The sequence below is a fragment of the Callorhinus ursinus genome, unplaced genomic scaffold (assembly GCF_003265705.2).
Source record: "Callorhinus ursinus isolate GAN/ISIS: 27379988/994484 unplaced genomic scaffold, GSC_fseal_2.0 scaffold47, whole genome shotgun sequence".
Lineage (NCBI taxonomy): Eukaryota > Metazoa > Chordata > Mammalia > Carnivora > Otariidae > Callorhinus > Callorhinus ursinus.
The window spans coordinates 7,175,962-7,191,818 of NW_027397109.1; the positions used below are offsets into that span (position 1 = coordinate 7,175,962).

Below are 15,857 nucleotides of genomic sequence, written 5' to 3' on the forward strand. Positions count from 1 at the left end.
AGCATAGCACCCCAATGTCCATGGGAATCTTCCATCAGATGGGGGGCACCAGATCCTTCTCTCCTGCCCCTCTGTATCCTGGAGGCTGGCACACTGACTCCTAGGACACCTTGAAGTGTCATGATGCAAGGAACTGGGCAGGGTCGGAGGTCAGAGGTCATATTGTCATGCGGACAGCTCCCTCAGTGACCGCAGCTGTATCCCATCAAGGCTCTTCCTGCCTCCTTCCTACTTCCTGACATTCCAGAGCTTCTTGGTCCTGCTGTTCCAGAGGGTAGTGTGGGCCCTAGTATGTGTGTGTGAGCACAGATTCCGTGAGCCGGAGCAGCCTGGAGTTTGGAGGAAAATCAGGGAAAGTAACCCTGATACGGAAACAAAGTTGGGTCAGATTCCAGATCTGCCTCTTATAAATAATGTGGCCTTGGGCAAGCATTTTGCCCCACTGTGTTTTCCTTTCCTCATTTGTGCAGCGGGGCATAGGCCTTGCCTTGCATGGTTATGCTCAAATGAGACCTGAATGTCCCTTTAAACTGAAACACACTACACATCAGAGAGAGGATTTTTCTGTTGTAAACCGAAAGCCCACCAGCCACACCAGACTTGGATTTGAAATGGCTTCACATTTAAAATTATAGCTCCCACATCGCTGCCCCTTGACCCCACCCTAGACTGCTAAAGGTGATAGCACCCCTCCATTCCATGCCTGGATGGACAGCATTAGATCAAGCTTCAGGATTGGCTTAATCCAGGCACTCCAGTTCCTCCAGTGCCATGCCTAAAATGTCTGCCTCATCTTCACTTCCCAATGCAACGATGTCCAGAGGAAGTGAGAAAGATTCCCTTCCATAGTTCACTCAAAAGAAAAAGATTTTTCCTGGATTGCCTAACAAATTTTTCAGCCTGTTTACTAGCCTGAATTGGATCTTACGCCCATTTGTGAACTGATCTAGGGCAAGGAGAATGGATCACCCCCTGACCAACTATCTCCCAAGTCTGGGGTTGGAATCCACTTCTCTTAAGGCACATGGGGGTTCCATGGGTGGAGGAATGGGGAGAATGGCACAAAATCAGAGCTCTGTTGGGAAGGAGGGAATGGTGACTGCATGCTGTACCTGCATAAGAGAGTCTGGATGAAGACACAGAACAGTGTATCAAGTATGCGGTCATTTTTGGTCAAAAAACAAAAAAAGAAAAAATATGTATATATTTGTGCATGCATAAGATATATTTGGAAGGATAAATGGGAAACTGTTCATGTGGCTACCTCATGGGAAGGACCCAGATGTCCGGAGACAGGGATGGGGAAAAAAACTTTTCACTCTACACTCATTTATACCTTTGAAATTTTGAACCATGTGATATACTGCTGATTCAAAAAATTAATGAATTAAAAAATTAAAATAAAAGTGGACCTTCAGAAGAGTGAAAGGCGATGGGACATAGACACTCCAAATCTGGATAAGGACTTTGCTACAGATTAAGCAGGAGCTATTCTTACTTATTCATCCAAGAGTCCAGTGGATAACTGTTGGGTCAAATAGTCACACACACACACACACACACACACACACACACACACACACCCTGAACATTAATTTTCAGAAGCAGTGCAGTCTGAGTTCATACTTTGGAGGGGAAATCTTTTCCTAACTGCTTCAAAATCCGAACTATAGTCTCCACCTTTGATGGAGAGAATCATTTTCATGATTATGCAGAGGGGCAACATGCCCCCTTCTATCCTTCCCAGCCTCTAAAGCAACCCACAGTGATCACACCCACCCCCCAAAGGAATCTTTGACAATATCTGGAGACATCCTTGGTTTCAGAAATTGGGGGGTGCTATGTGTATTTAGTGGGTACAGGACAAGGATACTGTTAAACATTTTTAAATGCAAAGGACAGCCCCCAGCAAACAATTATCCCTCCCAAAATGTCAGGTCGCCTGGGTGGCTCAGCCACTTAAGCATCCAGTTCTTGATCTCAGCTCAGGTCTTGATCTCAGAGTCGTGAGTTCAAGCCCCACACTGGGCTCCACACTCGGTGTGAAGCCTACTTAAAAAATAAAACTTCAATGGTGCCATTTTTGAGAAACTCTGCTCTAAGACAAAAAAAAAACACAAAAAGAGAGCCTAAGAATCAAACCCTCAATGTCCACCATTTCATAAAATACTTGTCTTTGGAATTGCCACTTATTCCCAGCTTACTAGAATTCTGACACAAATAAAGGAAGTGATGTGGAAAGTTATGATATCCTAAAGCAAGTGATGCTCCAGAATTTAACAGAGTGGGGACATTGATCACCCGGTCAAATAGAGGTTTACTCCATTCACCTGAATGGAACATGGTAGCCCATGGAACTATTACGCTGTACCTTACTTAAGTGGCATGCTACTGAGGAGCAATTAGATGTTTTCTTTAGATTAATGTTGCAATTATCGATACCTATGTGTTAAACATTCTTCTAATGTGTGTAATATATCTACTCTTCATGACAACTCTATGAGAGAAATATGTTATTATTTTCACCCTACAGATGAGGCCTGTGTAGGTAAAGTAACTCGCCACAGTCACACAGTTGGGAAGTTGCTGAGGTGTAATGTGATCCCTGGCGGTCTGGTTCCAGAGCCTGAGTGCCTAACCTTACCTTGTCCTGCCTGCATACACTCAAACCATCATATACAAATATGTGCCTGCAGGCACCATAAATTGCCAGAAGGAGATATTGCCAAATGGCCTCCAAAAAGAGAATCCTGATATATTTCCCAGTGAATAATACATGAGAGTGACTGTTTCCCTGCATCCTCACCAACACTGGGTATAATGAATTCTTAAAATCCTGTAGTCAACCATTATTCTTTCTGTTTTTCATCTCCTACCTAAGAATGAAGTTATGCATCTTTTCATGTGTTTATACTTGCTCTTTGGGTTTCTTTTTCCGTGAGATACTTACCTATTTTTTCTATTGGCTTGTTTATTCTTTTCTTTCAGACTTGTAACAGTTCTTTTTTTTTTTTACGAGGAACACCTAACCATTACTCATCATATATTACAAATATTTTGTCAAGTTTATCTTTTATAGCTTTATTGTACTTTTCCCTTTCTGTGCAAAGGAACTTAATTTTTCCTACTTGACTTCTTGAATCTGACGTCATCCTAAGAAGGTTCTTCTGTATAAAAGATAATTTAAAAAACATTTACCTCTATTTCCTTCTTGTAGATTCTCATGGCAAAACTCTAATCTTTAGTCCATCTGAAATTAGTACACTAAGTTTGCAGGTGTTTGTGTGTCTTAACATAGTAAGAATCACAAAGAGTTGTGTGTATTCTTGGGCGCCTGGGTGGCTCAGTTGGTTAAGCGACTGCCTTCGGCTCAGGTCATGATCCCGGGGTCCCGGGATCGAGTCCCACATCGGACTCCCCCTGCTCTTTGGGGAGCCTGCTTCTCCCTCTCCCTCTGCCTGCCACTTCCCCTGCTTGTGCTCTCTCTCTCTCTCTGACAAAGAAATAAATAAAATCTTTAAAAAAAAAAAAAAGAGTTGTGTATTCTTAACATAGTGCAGATTTCAGTTGAGGTCATTCTGTCTTTGGATATCTACCAAAAAAATTGACTCAAATCCCCATCACACACCCAAAGGGAAGCTCAACACCTTTTCCAGGATTTTTGTGGGCCTCCACGGGCCCTGATTCTCTGCTCTGGCTGAACGCTTGTAATCCCTTTTATCCTCCAGCTCTCGCCATATTCTGCTCTCTGCTTCATCATCCAGGTGAGAAACTCAACCTGTGCTTTCCTTTGTGCTTCCCACAAGGAAGACCTTTGTACAGGGTCAGAGTGAGAGGTGAAGCTTTCCTGCTGCAGCACCAACTGTAAATTGAACATTAGACAGCCTGTTCATGAAGCCCTTTGGTCAACTCACCAGTTGGGAATTACTCACTGGCAAATTTTTCCAAGAGTCTTAGGCTTCTACCCAGTTTGCTCAACCACACAATCCTGTTCTGCCTCCCTCCCATCGTTTTTTCCCTTCCCTGAACTTCTGTTTTGTTTTCATGCCAAGTATTATCACTATTTCCTTGTTGGTCATTCCAGAACAAACCTCTCCCTCAAGGCTTTGCCTTCCAATCAAAGTATTGTCAAAAACAGAGAGACCATTCCATCATTAAACACACCCTGGTCCTATCTATTAAAATAATAAATCATTCTGCTATACTAGGGTTGGGTTTTTTTTAAGATTTTATTTATTTATTTGAGAGAGCAAGAATGAGAGAGAGCGAGCACATGAGAGGGGGGAGGGTCAGAGGGAGAAGCAGACTCCCCACTGAGCAGGGAGCCCGATGCGGGACTCGATCCCAGGACTCCAGGACCATGACCTGAGCTGAAGGCAGTCGCTTAACCAACTGAGCCACCCAGGCGCCCCTCTACTAGGGTTTGAAAGTCTTTACAGTAATGCAAATTGAATTTATTTCAAATGGCTTCATAGAATTGATTAAGATGGTCATAAGGCTTTCATTCTTAATTATTAATGAATGGAGTTTCTAAGTCAAAGGATTCATTCTTTTTTTTTAAAGATTTTATTTATTTATTTCAGACAGAGAGAGCATGAGCAGGGTGAGGGGTAGAGGGAGAGGGATAAACAGACTCCCCACTGAGCGCAGAGCCCTATGCAGGACTCGACAGGGGGCACAAGCAATGTGGGGCTCAATCCCAGGACCCTGAAATCATGACCTGAGCTGAAGTCAGACACCTAATTGACTGAGCCACCCAGGTGCCCCAGATTCTTTCATTCTTAAATTAAGCCTTGCTTAGCCAAACTGTGTGTTTCTTGTAATACATTTTCCTTAAGTGTATGTTGGACTTTTTAAAAATTTATTTATTTTTTTAGTAATCTTGACACCCAAAGTGGGGTTCAAAGTTATGACCCTGAGATCAAGAGTCGAACGCTCTTGCAACTGAGCCAGTCAAGTGCTCCAATGTTGGACATTTTTAACTAAATCCACAAGTAAGATTTTAAAATAAGGGTGCTTTGTGAATGTGCATATGTGTGTGAGAACCATCTAAGTCAGGTTTTCAACGCCAATGCATTAGCTTGGGCAGATAAATTAGAAAGGTTTCTTTCCTCCTCTGTTCTTTAGAATAGCTTAAATGACATTGGAATAATCTTTTCCAAGAGTGGCTATATTAATATCAGTAGACTTCAGAGCAAAGAAAATTACCAGAAACAAAGAGAAAAAAACACATTACCTTTAAAGGAGCAAAGATAAGAATTACATCAAACTTCTCTTCAGAAACCATGTAAGTGAGAAGAGGATGGAGTGAAATATTTAAAGAAAAGAAAGAAAAGAATATCTAGAATTTTGTATCAAGTGCCATTATCCTTCAAAAGTGAAGTAGGAATACTTCTCAGACCAAAAAATAAAAAAATAAAAGGGTGGAGGGATTTTGTTGCCAGGAAACATGCCTTGCAAGGTGTGTTTTCAAAAAGATCTTCAGAAATAAGGAAATTAATATAGTCCAGAAACTTGGATCTACCTAAAGAAAAGAAAAGCATTAGAGAAAGAATAAATGAGACTAAAAGAAAATCTTTTATTTTTCTTATTCTTGACTAGAGAGATAACAATGTGTTCAAAATAATAATATATATTACACAATAAATATATAATAATACAATCAATAATGTTAGATGATTAGATGAAATATAAAAAGACAATAGTATAATAATTACATAATAATATATATCAATAATAGATGATTAGAGCTTACGGATAAGTGAAATGAATGACAGCAATGTTGTAAGAAATGGGAAGGAGGAGTTGGAAAGACTGTTATAAGGTACCTGCACTGCCCATGAAGTAGTAGTGTTATTTGAAAGTGGACTTAGATTAATTGCAAATGTGGATGGTGAACTCTAGGATTAACCATTGAAAAATGTTTTTAAAGAAGTATAATTGATATGCTAAGGAAAGAAAGAAAATAGAATGATATAAATTGCTTGATTAAGCCAGAGAAGGCAGAAAATGTGTGGAATACAACACACACACACACAACAAAACACAAGAAAAACAAAAAAAAAGAACAAGGGTAATGAATAGAAAGCAGTTATAAGTATGATACGTATTGATCCAACTATGTCAATAATCACTTTATATGCAAATGATCTAAAGAGAACAGTTGAAAGACAGAGAGTATTACAGTAGGTAAAAAAAAAAAAGAAGACTCGGCTCTATGTTTCTTATAAGGAAACCACTTTAAATATAAAGACACAGATGGATTTAAAAAAAAGGGATGGATCAACAAATGGTGCTGAAAAACTGTTATTCCTCATGCAAAACAATGAAGCTGAACCCTTACCTTACACCATACACAAAAATCAACTTAAAAGGATCAAAGACCTAAAACTATAAAACTCTTAGAAGAAAACATAGGAGAAAATCTTCATGAAATTGGATTTGACAAAGATTTCTTGGATATGGCACCAAAAGCATAAGCAACAAAAAAATATATAAATAAATTAGACTACATCAAAATATAAAACTTTGTGCATCGGGGCACCTGGGTGGTTCAGTCGTTAAGCGTCTGCCTTCGGCTCAGTCCTGGGATCGAGCCTCACATCGGGCTCCCTGCTCCATGGGGAAGCCTGCTTCTCCCTCTCCTACTCCCCTGCTTGTGTTCCTTCTCTCGCTGTGTCTCTCTCTGTCAAATAAATAAATAAAATCTTAAAAAAAAAACAACTTTATGCATCAAATGATGCTATCAGGAGACTGGAAAGACGATACTCAATATGGGAGAAAATATTTTCAAATCACTTATCTGATAAGAGAATAATATCCAGAATATATGGAGAGCTCCTAAAACTCAACAACAAATAAACAATCCAATTTAAAAGTGGCCAAAGGATTTGAATAGACATTTCTCCAAAGAAGATATACAAATGGCCAATAAGCTTTTTGTAAAATGATGCTCAAATCACTAGTCATTAAAGGGATGTAAATCAAAACTACAGTAAGATACCATTTCACACTCATTGGAATGGCTATTATTTAAAAAAAAACAAAAAACAAAAAAAAAAAGGGTGCCTGAGTGGCTCAGTCAGTTAAGCGTCTGCCTTTGGCTCAGGTCATGATCCCAGGGTCCTGGGATCGAGTCCGGCATCCAGCTCCTTGCCCTGTGAGGAACCTGTTTCTCCCTCTGCCTGTCATTCCCACTGCTTGTGATCTCTCTCTCTTTCTCTCTGACAAAACAAATAAATAAAATCTTAAAAAGAAAAAAAGGCAGGAGAAGGTGTGGAGAAATTAGAACCCTTGTGCATTGTCAGGAGGAATGTTCAATGGTGCTGCCATGTGCAAAACAGTATGGCATTCCTCAAATAATTAAATATATAATTACCATTTGATCCAGCAATTCCACTTCTAAGTATATACCTAAAAGAATTGAAAGCAGGAACTCAAACAGATATTTGTATACCAATATTCATAGCATTATTCACAATAGCCAAAACATAGAAAAACCCAAACGTCTATCAACAGACAAATGGATTTTTTTAATGTGATAAATACATACAATGGAATATTATTCAGCCTCTAAAAGGAATGAAATTCTGATACATGGTACAACACGGAAAACTTCCTAAGTGAAATAAGCCAGACAGAAGAGGGCAAATACTGTATGATTCCACTTATGTAAGTGTCTCAGTTAGGTCTGGCTGCTATAACAAAATACCATAAACTAGGTGGCTTATAAACAAGGGAAATGTATTTTTCAGCCTTCACATTTTGGAGACTGGAAAGTCTGAGGTCAGGGTGCCAGCATGGTTGGTTTCTGATAAGAGCCATCTTCCAGGTTGCAGACTTCTGACTTCTCATTGTATCTTCATGTGGTAGAGAGCAGAGAAGGGTAAGCAAGTTCTCTCATGACTCTCATAAGGGCATTAATCTCATTCATGCAGGCTCCACCTGTATGATCTTATCTAATCCTGATCACCTCCCAAAGTCTCTCCCTCCTAATATCATCACCCTGGGAGGTAGGATTTAACATATAAATTTTGAGGGAACATAAAAATTGAATCCATAACATTGAAATACCTAGAATAGGCAAATTCACAAAGACAAAAAGTGTAAAAAAGATTATTAGGGGTTGATGGGAAAGAATAATGAGAAGTTATTGTTTAATGGGTACAGAGCTTCTGTGATCAATGTTTCTGTAATGAAATATTTCTGGAAACAGTGGTGATGGTTGCACATTGTGAATGTATTTAATGCCACTGAATTGTACATTTAAAATGGCAAGTTTTATGTTATGTATATTTTACCAAAATAAAAAATAGGTAAGTAAAAGAATGGAGAAAAACATACCATGCTAACACTAAGAAAGCTGGAGTAGCTATGTTAATTTCACATGAAACAGACTGGACAGCAAGGAAAATTTTCAGAGGTAAAAGGGATCAAAATGATAAATGAGTCAATTATCCAAAAGACATAACAATTCTTAATGTAAACGTACCTAAAAAGAAAGCACCAAAAATGTGAGAAATGATAACCAAAAGAGAGCAGGGGTGGATATACTAATATGAAGTTAGGTCTCAAAACAAGTCCTAACAAATTCAAGAAGACTGAAATCATACCAAGTATCTTTTCCAATCATAATCTAATGAAACTAGAAGCCAATAACACAGGGGAAACTGGAAAATCCACAAATATGTGGAAATTAAACAGCACACTCTTAAACAACTAATGGGTCAAAGAAAAAGTCGCAAGGGAAATTAGAAAATATCTTGAGACAAATGAAAATGAAAATACAACATACTAAAACTTAAGGGATGCAGCAAAAGCAATATGAAGAAGGAAGTGCCAAAATGTTTATATTAAAAAAGAAGAAGCAGGGCACCTGGATGGCTCAGTTGATTAAGCATCTGACTCTTGATTTCGGCTCAGGTCATGATCTCAGGGTCATGAGATTGAGCACTGCCAGGTTCCCTGTTGGACATGGAGCCTGCTTAACATTCTCTCTCCCTCTCCCTCTGCTCCCCCCACTTGCACGTGCTTGCTCTCTCTCTCTCTCTTTCTCAAAAATAAAAAAATAAAAATAAAAAAGAAGAAAGATCTCAGATAAATAACCTAACGTTGCACATAAAATAACTATAAAAAGGACAAACTAAGCCCAAAAGTAGCAGTAGGAAAGATCACAGCAGGGATAAGCAAAATAGAGAACAGAAAACAATAGCAAAAAAAAAAAAAATCAATGAAACTAAGGGTTGGTTTTTTTATCAACAAAATTGACAAACACTTAGCTAGATTAAGAAGAAAGAAAGGCTAAAAAAAAAAACTTAAATCAGAAATGAAAGAAGAGACATGAAAACTGATGTCACAGGAATTAAAAGGATTATCAAAGAATACTATGAAAAATTCTATGCCAACAAATTGGATAGCCTAGAAGAAATGTATAAATCCCTAAAATCACACAACTCACAAAAAGAATGAATCATGAAGAAATAAGAAATTTGAACAGTATCTGGTCAGGAGTTAAATTAGTAACCAAAAACTTCACAGCAAAGAAAAAGCCCTTGACCAGATAAGTTCACTGAAGAATTCTACCAAACAGTTAAGAAAGAATTAACACCAATCCTCCTGAAACTCTTCCAAGAATTTGAAAAGGGGAAAAAACTTTGTAACTCATTCTATAAGGCTCACATTGCCCTATACCAAGCCAGATAAAGGCACTACAAGAACACTACAAAGCAATGTCCTTAATAAATACTGATGCAAAGATCTTCATTAAAAATGCTAGCAAAATGGGGCACCTGGGTGGCTCATTCGGTTGGGCATCTGCCTTCAGCTTGATCCTGGGTTCCTGGGATCAAGCCCCACATCAGGCTCCCTGCTCAGTGGGGGGGTCTGCTTCTCCCTCTCCTCCCCGATCATGCTCTCCCTTGCTATCTCTGTCTCTCTCTCTCAAATAAATAAATAAGTAATATTTTTTAAAAATACTAGCAAGCGAAATTCACCAGCACATTAAGAGGATTATACACAATAACCAAATGGGTTTATTCCTGGAAGGCAAGGATGGTTCAACATATGAAAATCAATGTAACACTCCACATTAACAGAAAGGACAGAAAACACATGATCATCTCAATTGATGCAGAAAAAACATTTGACAAAATTTAACACCTTTTCATGATAAAAAAAATGCTCAATAAATGAAGAATAGAAAGAAACTACCTCAATATAATAAAGGCCATTTATGAAAATCCTATAGCTAACATCATAATCAATGGTGAAAGATGGAAAGCTGTTCCTCTAAGCAGAGCTTTTGCCACATCTATTGAACATACTATTGAAAATCCTAGCTAGAGCAATGAGGCAAGGGAAAAAATAAAAGGCATTCAAATTGGAAGAGAAGAAAATTATCTATGTTTAAAGATGACATGATTTTATATGTAGAAAACCCTACACTCCAACAAAAAACAAACAAATAAACAAACCTGATAGAACTAATAAATGAATTCAACAATTCAATTACAATAGCACTGAAAAGAATAAAATATTTAGGAATAAACCTGAGGCGAAAGACTTATACACTGAAAATTACAAAGCATTGCTGAAAAAAATTAAAGGAGACACAAAATGGAGTGGGCATAAATAGAAAGACATCCTATGTTCATGGATTGGAAGACTTAATGTTGTTAAGATGTCCCTACTATCCAAAATGATCTACAGATTCAATGCAACCCCTATCTAAATCCCGTGGCATTTTTTTTTTGCAGAAATAGAAAATTTTATCTTAAAATTCATATGGAATCTCAAGGGATCCTGAATAGCCAAAACAATTTTGAAAAAAAGAAGGAAAAAGTTGGAGGAGTCCCACTTCCTGATTTCCAAATGTAGTACAAAGGTATAGTAATCAGAATAGCGTGTTATTGGCATAAAGACAGACAAAAAGACCTCTAAAATAGAATAGAAATCCCAGAAATATACCTTTACATATATGTTCATCAAGATCCTCAACAAGAGTGCCAAGACCACTTCATGGGGAAAGGATAATCTCTTCAACAAATGGTGTTGGAAAACTGGATATCCATATGCAAAAGAATGAACCCTTATCTTACACGGTTAAAACATCCCTTTGTTTTTTTACTCAACTATTCTCACCCACAACACTTCTGGCCAGCCACCCAATGTATTGGTTTTCCCACACCAGCCAATTCTCCAGTTCTCAGCAGATGCTGATTGATTGGTGTCCTACAACTTACCTCAGTTCTGGCACTAACTGCCTGTAGTTAGCACAGACCCCACAAGTTAAGGGCTCAGTCTCATACCTCATACACCAGTCACAACTCCAAGTTGTCACCTGTGCTTCTGACTAACTGGCTATAAATTGAAGTTTCCCATGATCCCCTTCTCAGATTCAGTAATTGGCTAGAGCGGCTCACAGAACTCAGGGTAACACTTGCTTATATTCACCAGTTTATTATAAAGGATACAACTCAGGAACAGCCCGTTGGAATAGATGCATAGGACTGGTATGTGGGGAGGGTCGTGGAGCTTCCATGCCCTCTCCAGGCACACTACACTTCTAGTACCTACGTCCATGTGTTCACCAACCCGGAAGCTCTCCAAACCCCTTCAGTTAGAATTTTTATGGAGGCTCTATTACATAGACATGATTGATTAAATCATTTGGCCATGGTTGATTAAGTTAATCTCTAATCCCTTTCCCTTCCTTGGAGGTCAAGAGATAGGGCTGACAGTTCTAATCCTCTGATCACAGGGTTGGTTCCCCTGGCAAACAGTACCCGTCCCATCTTTAGAGGCTTTCTAAAAATCATCTCATTAACAGAAGCTCAGGTGTGGTTGAAAGGGGTTTTTTATAAAAAACAAAAGATGCACCATTCACCTTTATCACTCTTACCACTTAGGAATTGCCAAGGATTTTAGTAGCTTCCTGTTAGGAAAGGAGATGAAAACCAAATATATATTTATTATAAGTCACAATATTACACCACATACAAAAGTTAACTCAAAATGGATTAAAGACTTAAATGTAAGACATAAAACTATAAAATTTCTAGAAAAAGACATAGGGAAAACTTCATGGCACTGGGTTTGGCAATGATTTCTTGGATACAACAACAAAAGCACAGGCAACCAAAGCAAAAATAGACAAATGGGACCACATCAAACTTCAACTTTGTGCATCAAAGGATTCAGATTGGCAAAATGAAAATTTCTGAGTATTTGTTTCACCACAGTGCAAATATACTTAGAATTGCTGAACTGTACACTTTAAAGTAGGTAAGAGGGGAAAGGCAACCTGGATGATATTTGCAAGTGGTATATCTGATAAGGGTTTAATATCCAAAATATATAAAGAACCTATGCACCTTACGTAACTCAATACACACACACACACACACACACACACACACACACACACCAAATAATCCAATCAAAGTGGGCAAAGGATCTGAATGGACATTTGTCCAAAGGAGACAAAGAGATAGCCAATAGATACATGAAAAAAATGCTCAACATCAGTAATTAACAGAAAAATACAAACAAATCAAAACCACAATGAGATATCACCATACGCCTGTTAGAATGGCTAGAATCAAAAAGACAGGAAATAACAGGAATTAGTGATAATGTGGACAAAAGGAACCCTCATGCACTATTGATGGGAATGTAAATTGGTGCAGCCACTGTGAAAAACAGTATGGAGGGGCCTACAAATTTTTTAAATAGAATTACCATATGACCCAGTAATTCCATACTGGGTATTTACCCAAAGAAAATGAAAACGCTAATTCAAAAAGATATATGCACCCCTATGTTTATTGCAGCATTATTATAATAGCCAAAATACGGAAGCAACCCAAGTGCCCATTGATAGATGAATGGATACATGCACACATCTTCTTTATCCATTAACTGGAGAAAAAAAGACGAACAAAAATATAGGCTCTTCAATACAGAGAACAAACTGGGGGTTACCAGAAGGGAGGTGAGTAGAGGGATGGGTGAAATAGATACAGGGATTAAGAGTACACCTATCTTGGGCACCTGGGTGGCTCACTTGGTTAAGCGACTGCCTTCGGCTCAGGTCATGATCCTGGAGTCCTGGGATCGAGTCCCGCATCGGGCTCCCTGCTCGTCAGGGAGTCTGCTTCTCCCTCTGACCCTCTTCCCCCTCGTGCTCTACATCTCTCATTCTCTCTCAAATAAATAAATAAAATCTTTAAAAAAAAAGAGTACACCTATCTTGATGAACACAGAGAAATTTATAGAATTGTTGAATCACTATATTGTACACCTGAAACTAATTTATCACTGTATGTTAGTTATACTCAAATAAAAAAGAATATTATGCTCAGATATTTGACAACTTAGTTGAAATGGACCTACTCCTTGAAAGACAAAATCTACCAAAACTCACACAATGAGAAATAGATATCTGAATAGTTCTACATCTATTCAAGAAGTTGAATGCATAAATAAACTTCAAAACAGAAAGCATCCAACTCAGATGGTTTCATGGGTAAGTTCTATTAATCATTTAAGTAAGAAGTGATATCAATACTCTATAATCTATTGAGAAAATCAAAGCAAAGAGAACACTTCCTAACTCATTCTATGAAACCAGCATGACGTTAATACCAAAGCTAGACAAAAATATTTTGAGGATGTAAAATTAGAGATCAACATCCCTCATGAACATACATGCAAAAATAATTTAAAAAATTAGCAAGTCAAATTCAACAATGTATAGAAAGAATTATATACCATGATCAACTGGCATTTATTCCAGAATACAGTACTGGTTCAGTATTTGAAAATCAATTAATGTAATCTATCACATCAACAGGCTAAAGAAGAAAAAAACATGATCATATCAATAGATGCAGAAGAAGCATTTGACAAAATCCAACATCCATTCAAGATAAAAATTCTCAGCAAACTAGGAATGACGGGAACTTCCTCAAACTGATAAAGAATATCTATAAAAATTCTACATAATACTCCATGGTGAGAAACTAGATGCTTTTCCCCCCAGGATAGGGGAAAAAACCATAAATGTCCCCTCTTCCCACTCCTATTCAACATCATACTGGAAGCCCCCACTGATGCAATAAGATAAAAAAGAAAAATAGAAAGTATGCAGATTGGAAAGGAAGAAATAAAATTGTCTTTGTTTACAGATGACATGATTATTTATGTAGGAAAACCTCAATTAATTAACAACAACAACAAAACAAATTCCTAGAACAAACTAGTGATTGTAGGAAGATTGCAGGGCATCAGTGTAATATATGAGTTTTCAGCCAATTGCTTTCCTATATATCAGGAATTAAGAGGGTGCCTGGGTGGCTCAGTTGGTTAAGCGACTGCCTTCAGCTCGGGTCATGATCCTGAAGTCCCAGGATCGAGTCCCACATCGGGCTCCCTGCTCAGCGGGGAGTCTGCTTCTCCCTCTGACCCTCTTCCCTCTCGTGCTCTCTATCTCTCATCTCTCTTTCTCTGAAATAAATAAATAAAATCTTTAAAAAAAGGAATTAAGAATTGGGGTTTATTTTAATTGAGGTATAGTTGACATAGAACATTATATTCATTTCAGGTGTACTATAATAATTCAATATTTGTATACATTACAAAATGATCACCACAATAAGTCTAGTTAACATCTTACCACACAGAGTTACAAATTTTTTTCTTGTGATGAGAACTTTTAAGATCTACTCTATTAGCAATTTTCAAATATGCAATGCAGTGTTATTAACTATAGTCCCCATGCTGCACATGACACCCCCATGACTTATTTTATAAGAGGAAGTTTGTATCTTTTGGCCACCTTCACCCATTTCACTCACCTCACACCATCCACCTCTGGCAACGCCCAGTCTGTTCTCTGCATCTAGTAGTTTGTTTTTAGGTTTTTTTTTTTTTTTTGCTTTGTTTTAGATTCCACATACAAGTGAGATCATAGAATATTTATCTTTATCGGCCTGACCTATTTAACATAAAGCCTTCAAGATCCATCCATGTTGGCAGAGCCGGAGAAGTGGGGTAAGAGGGAGATGTATGTCCACAGACGTCCCTGAGGCAGCCTCCGTGGAGAAGCAGAAGGAGATAAAAGATAAAGTGACTAGTCCAGAGAAAGCCGAAGAAGCAAAATTACAAGCAAAATCCCCATCTGGGCAAAAGCCTGGAGGTTCAGATTTCTTAAGGAGACAATTGCAGAACAGGCAAAACTATTTTGATTCTGGGAATTACAACAAGGCTAAAGCAAAAATGAAAAAGCAACTTTCTACTGCAGCTCTGGATAAGACAGAGGTCACTGGTGACCACATTCCCGCTCCATAGGACCTTCCTCAACAGAAACCGTCCCTTGTTGCTAGCAAGCTGGCTGGCTGATTAAAAGAGCTAAACTGGAAAGAAAGAAGAAAGAAAGAAAAAGAAAGGAAAGAAGGAAGGAAGGAAGGAAGGAAGGAAGGAAGGAAGGAGGGAAGGAAGGAAGGAAGGAAGGAAGGAAGGGGAAGAGAGAGAGAAAAAGAAGGGAGGGAGAAAGAGAATGGATGGAAGGGGGAGGGAGGGAGGGAGAGGGGAAGAGAGAGAGGAAGAGAGAAAGGAAGGAAGAAAGAAAAAAAAGAAAAAGATCTATTCATGTTGTTGCAAATGGCAAGCTTTCATTCTTTTTCATGGTTACATAATATTCCTTTATATATGTCTATACGGTTTCCTTTTGCAGTCACTGACTGTGATCCCAAGGCTTTCTGATCTTTGAGCAGCCCTACTTATTCTACCAAAAGTCAAGTAAACTTTTCTAGGTATGGAAAACAGAGATCTGAGCCAGATAATCTTGAAGTTTCTTT

The 15,857-nt window shown here is 38.2% G+C and overlaps 1 pseudogene; it reads left to right on the forward strand.

The window, feature by feature from the left end:
- Positions 1 to 15,066: 15,066 nt before the first annotated feature.
- LOC112840088 (cAMP-regulated phosphoprotein 19 pseudogene) lies at positions 15,067 to 15,402 on the forward strand (annotated as a pseudogene).
- Positions 15,403 to 15,857: the final 455 nt, after the last annotated feature.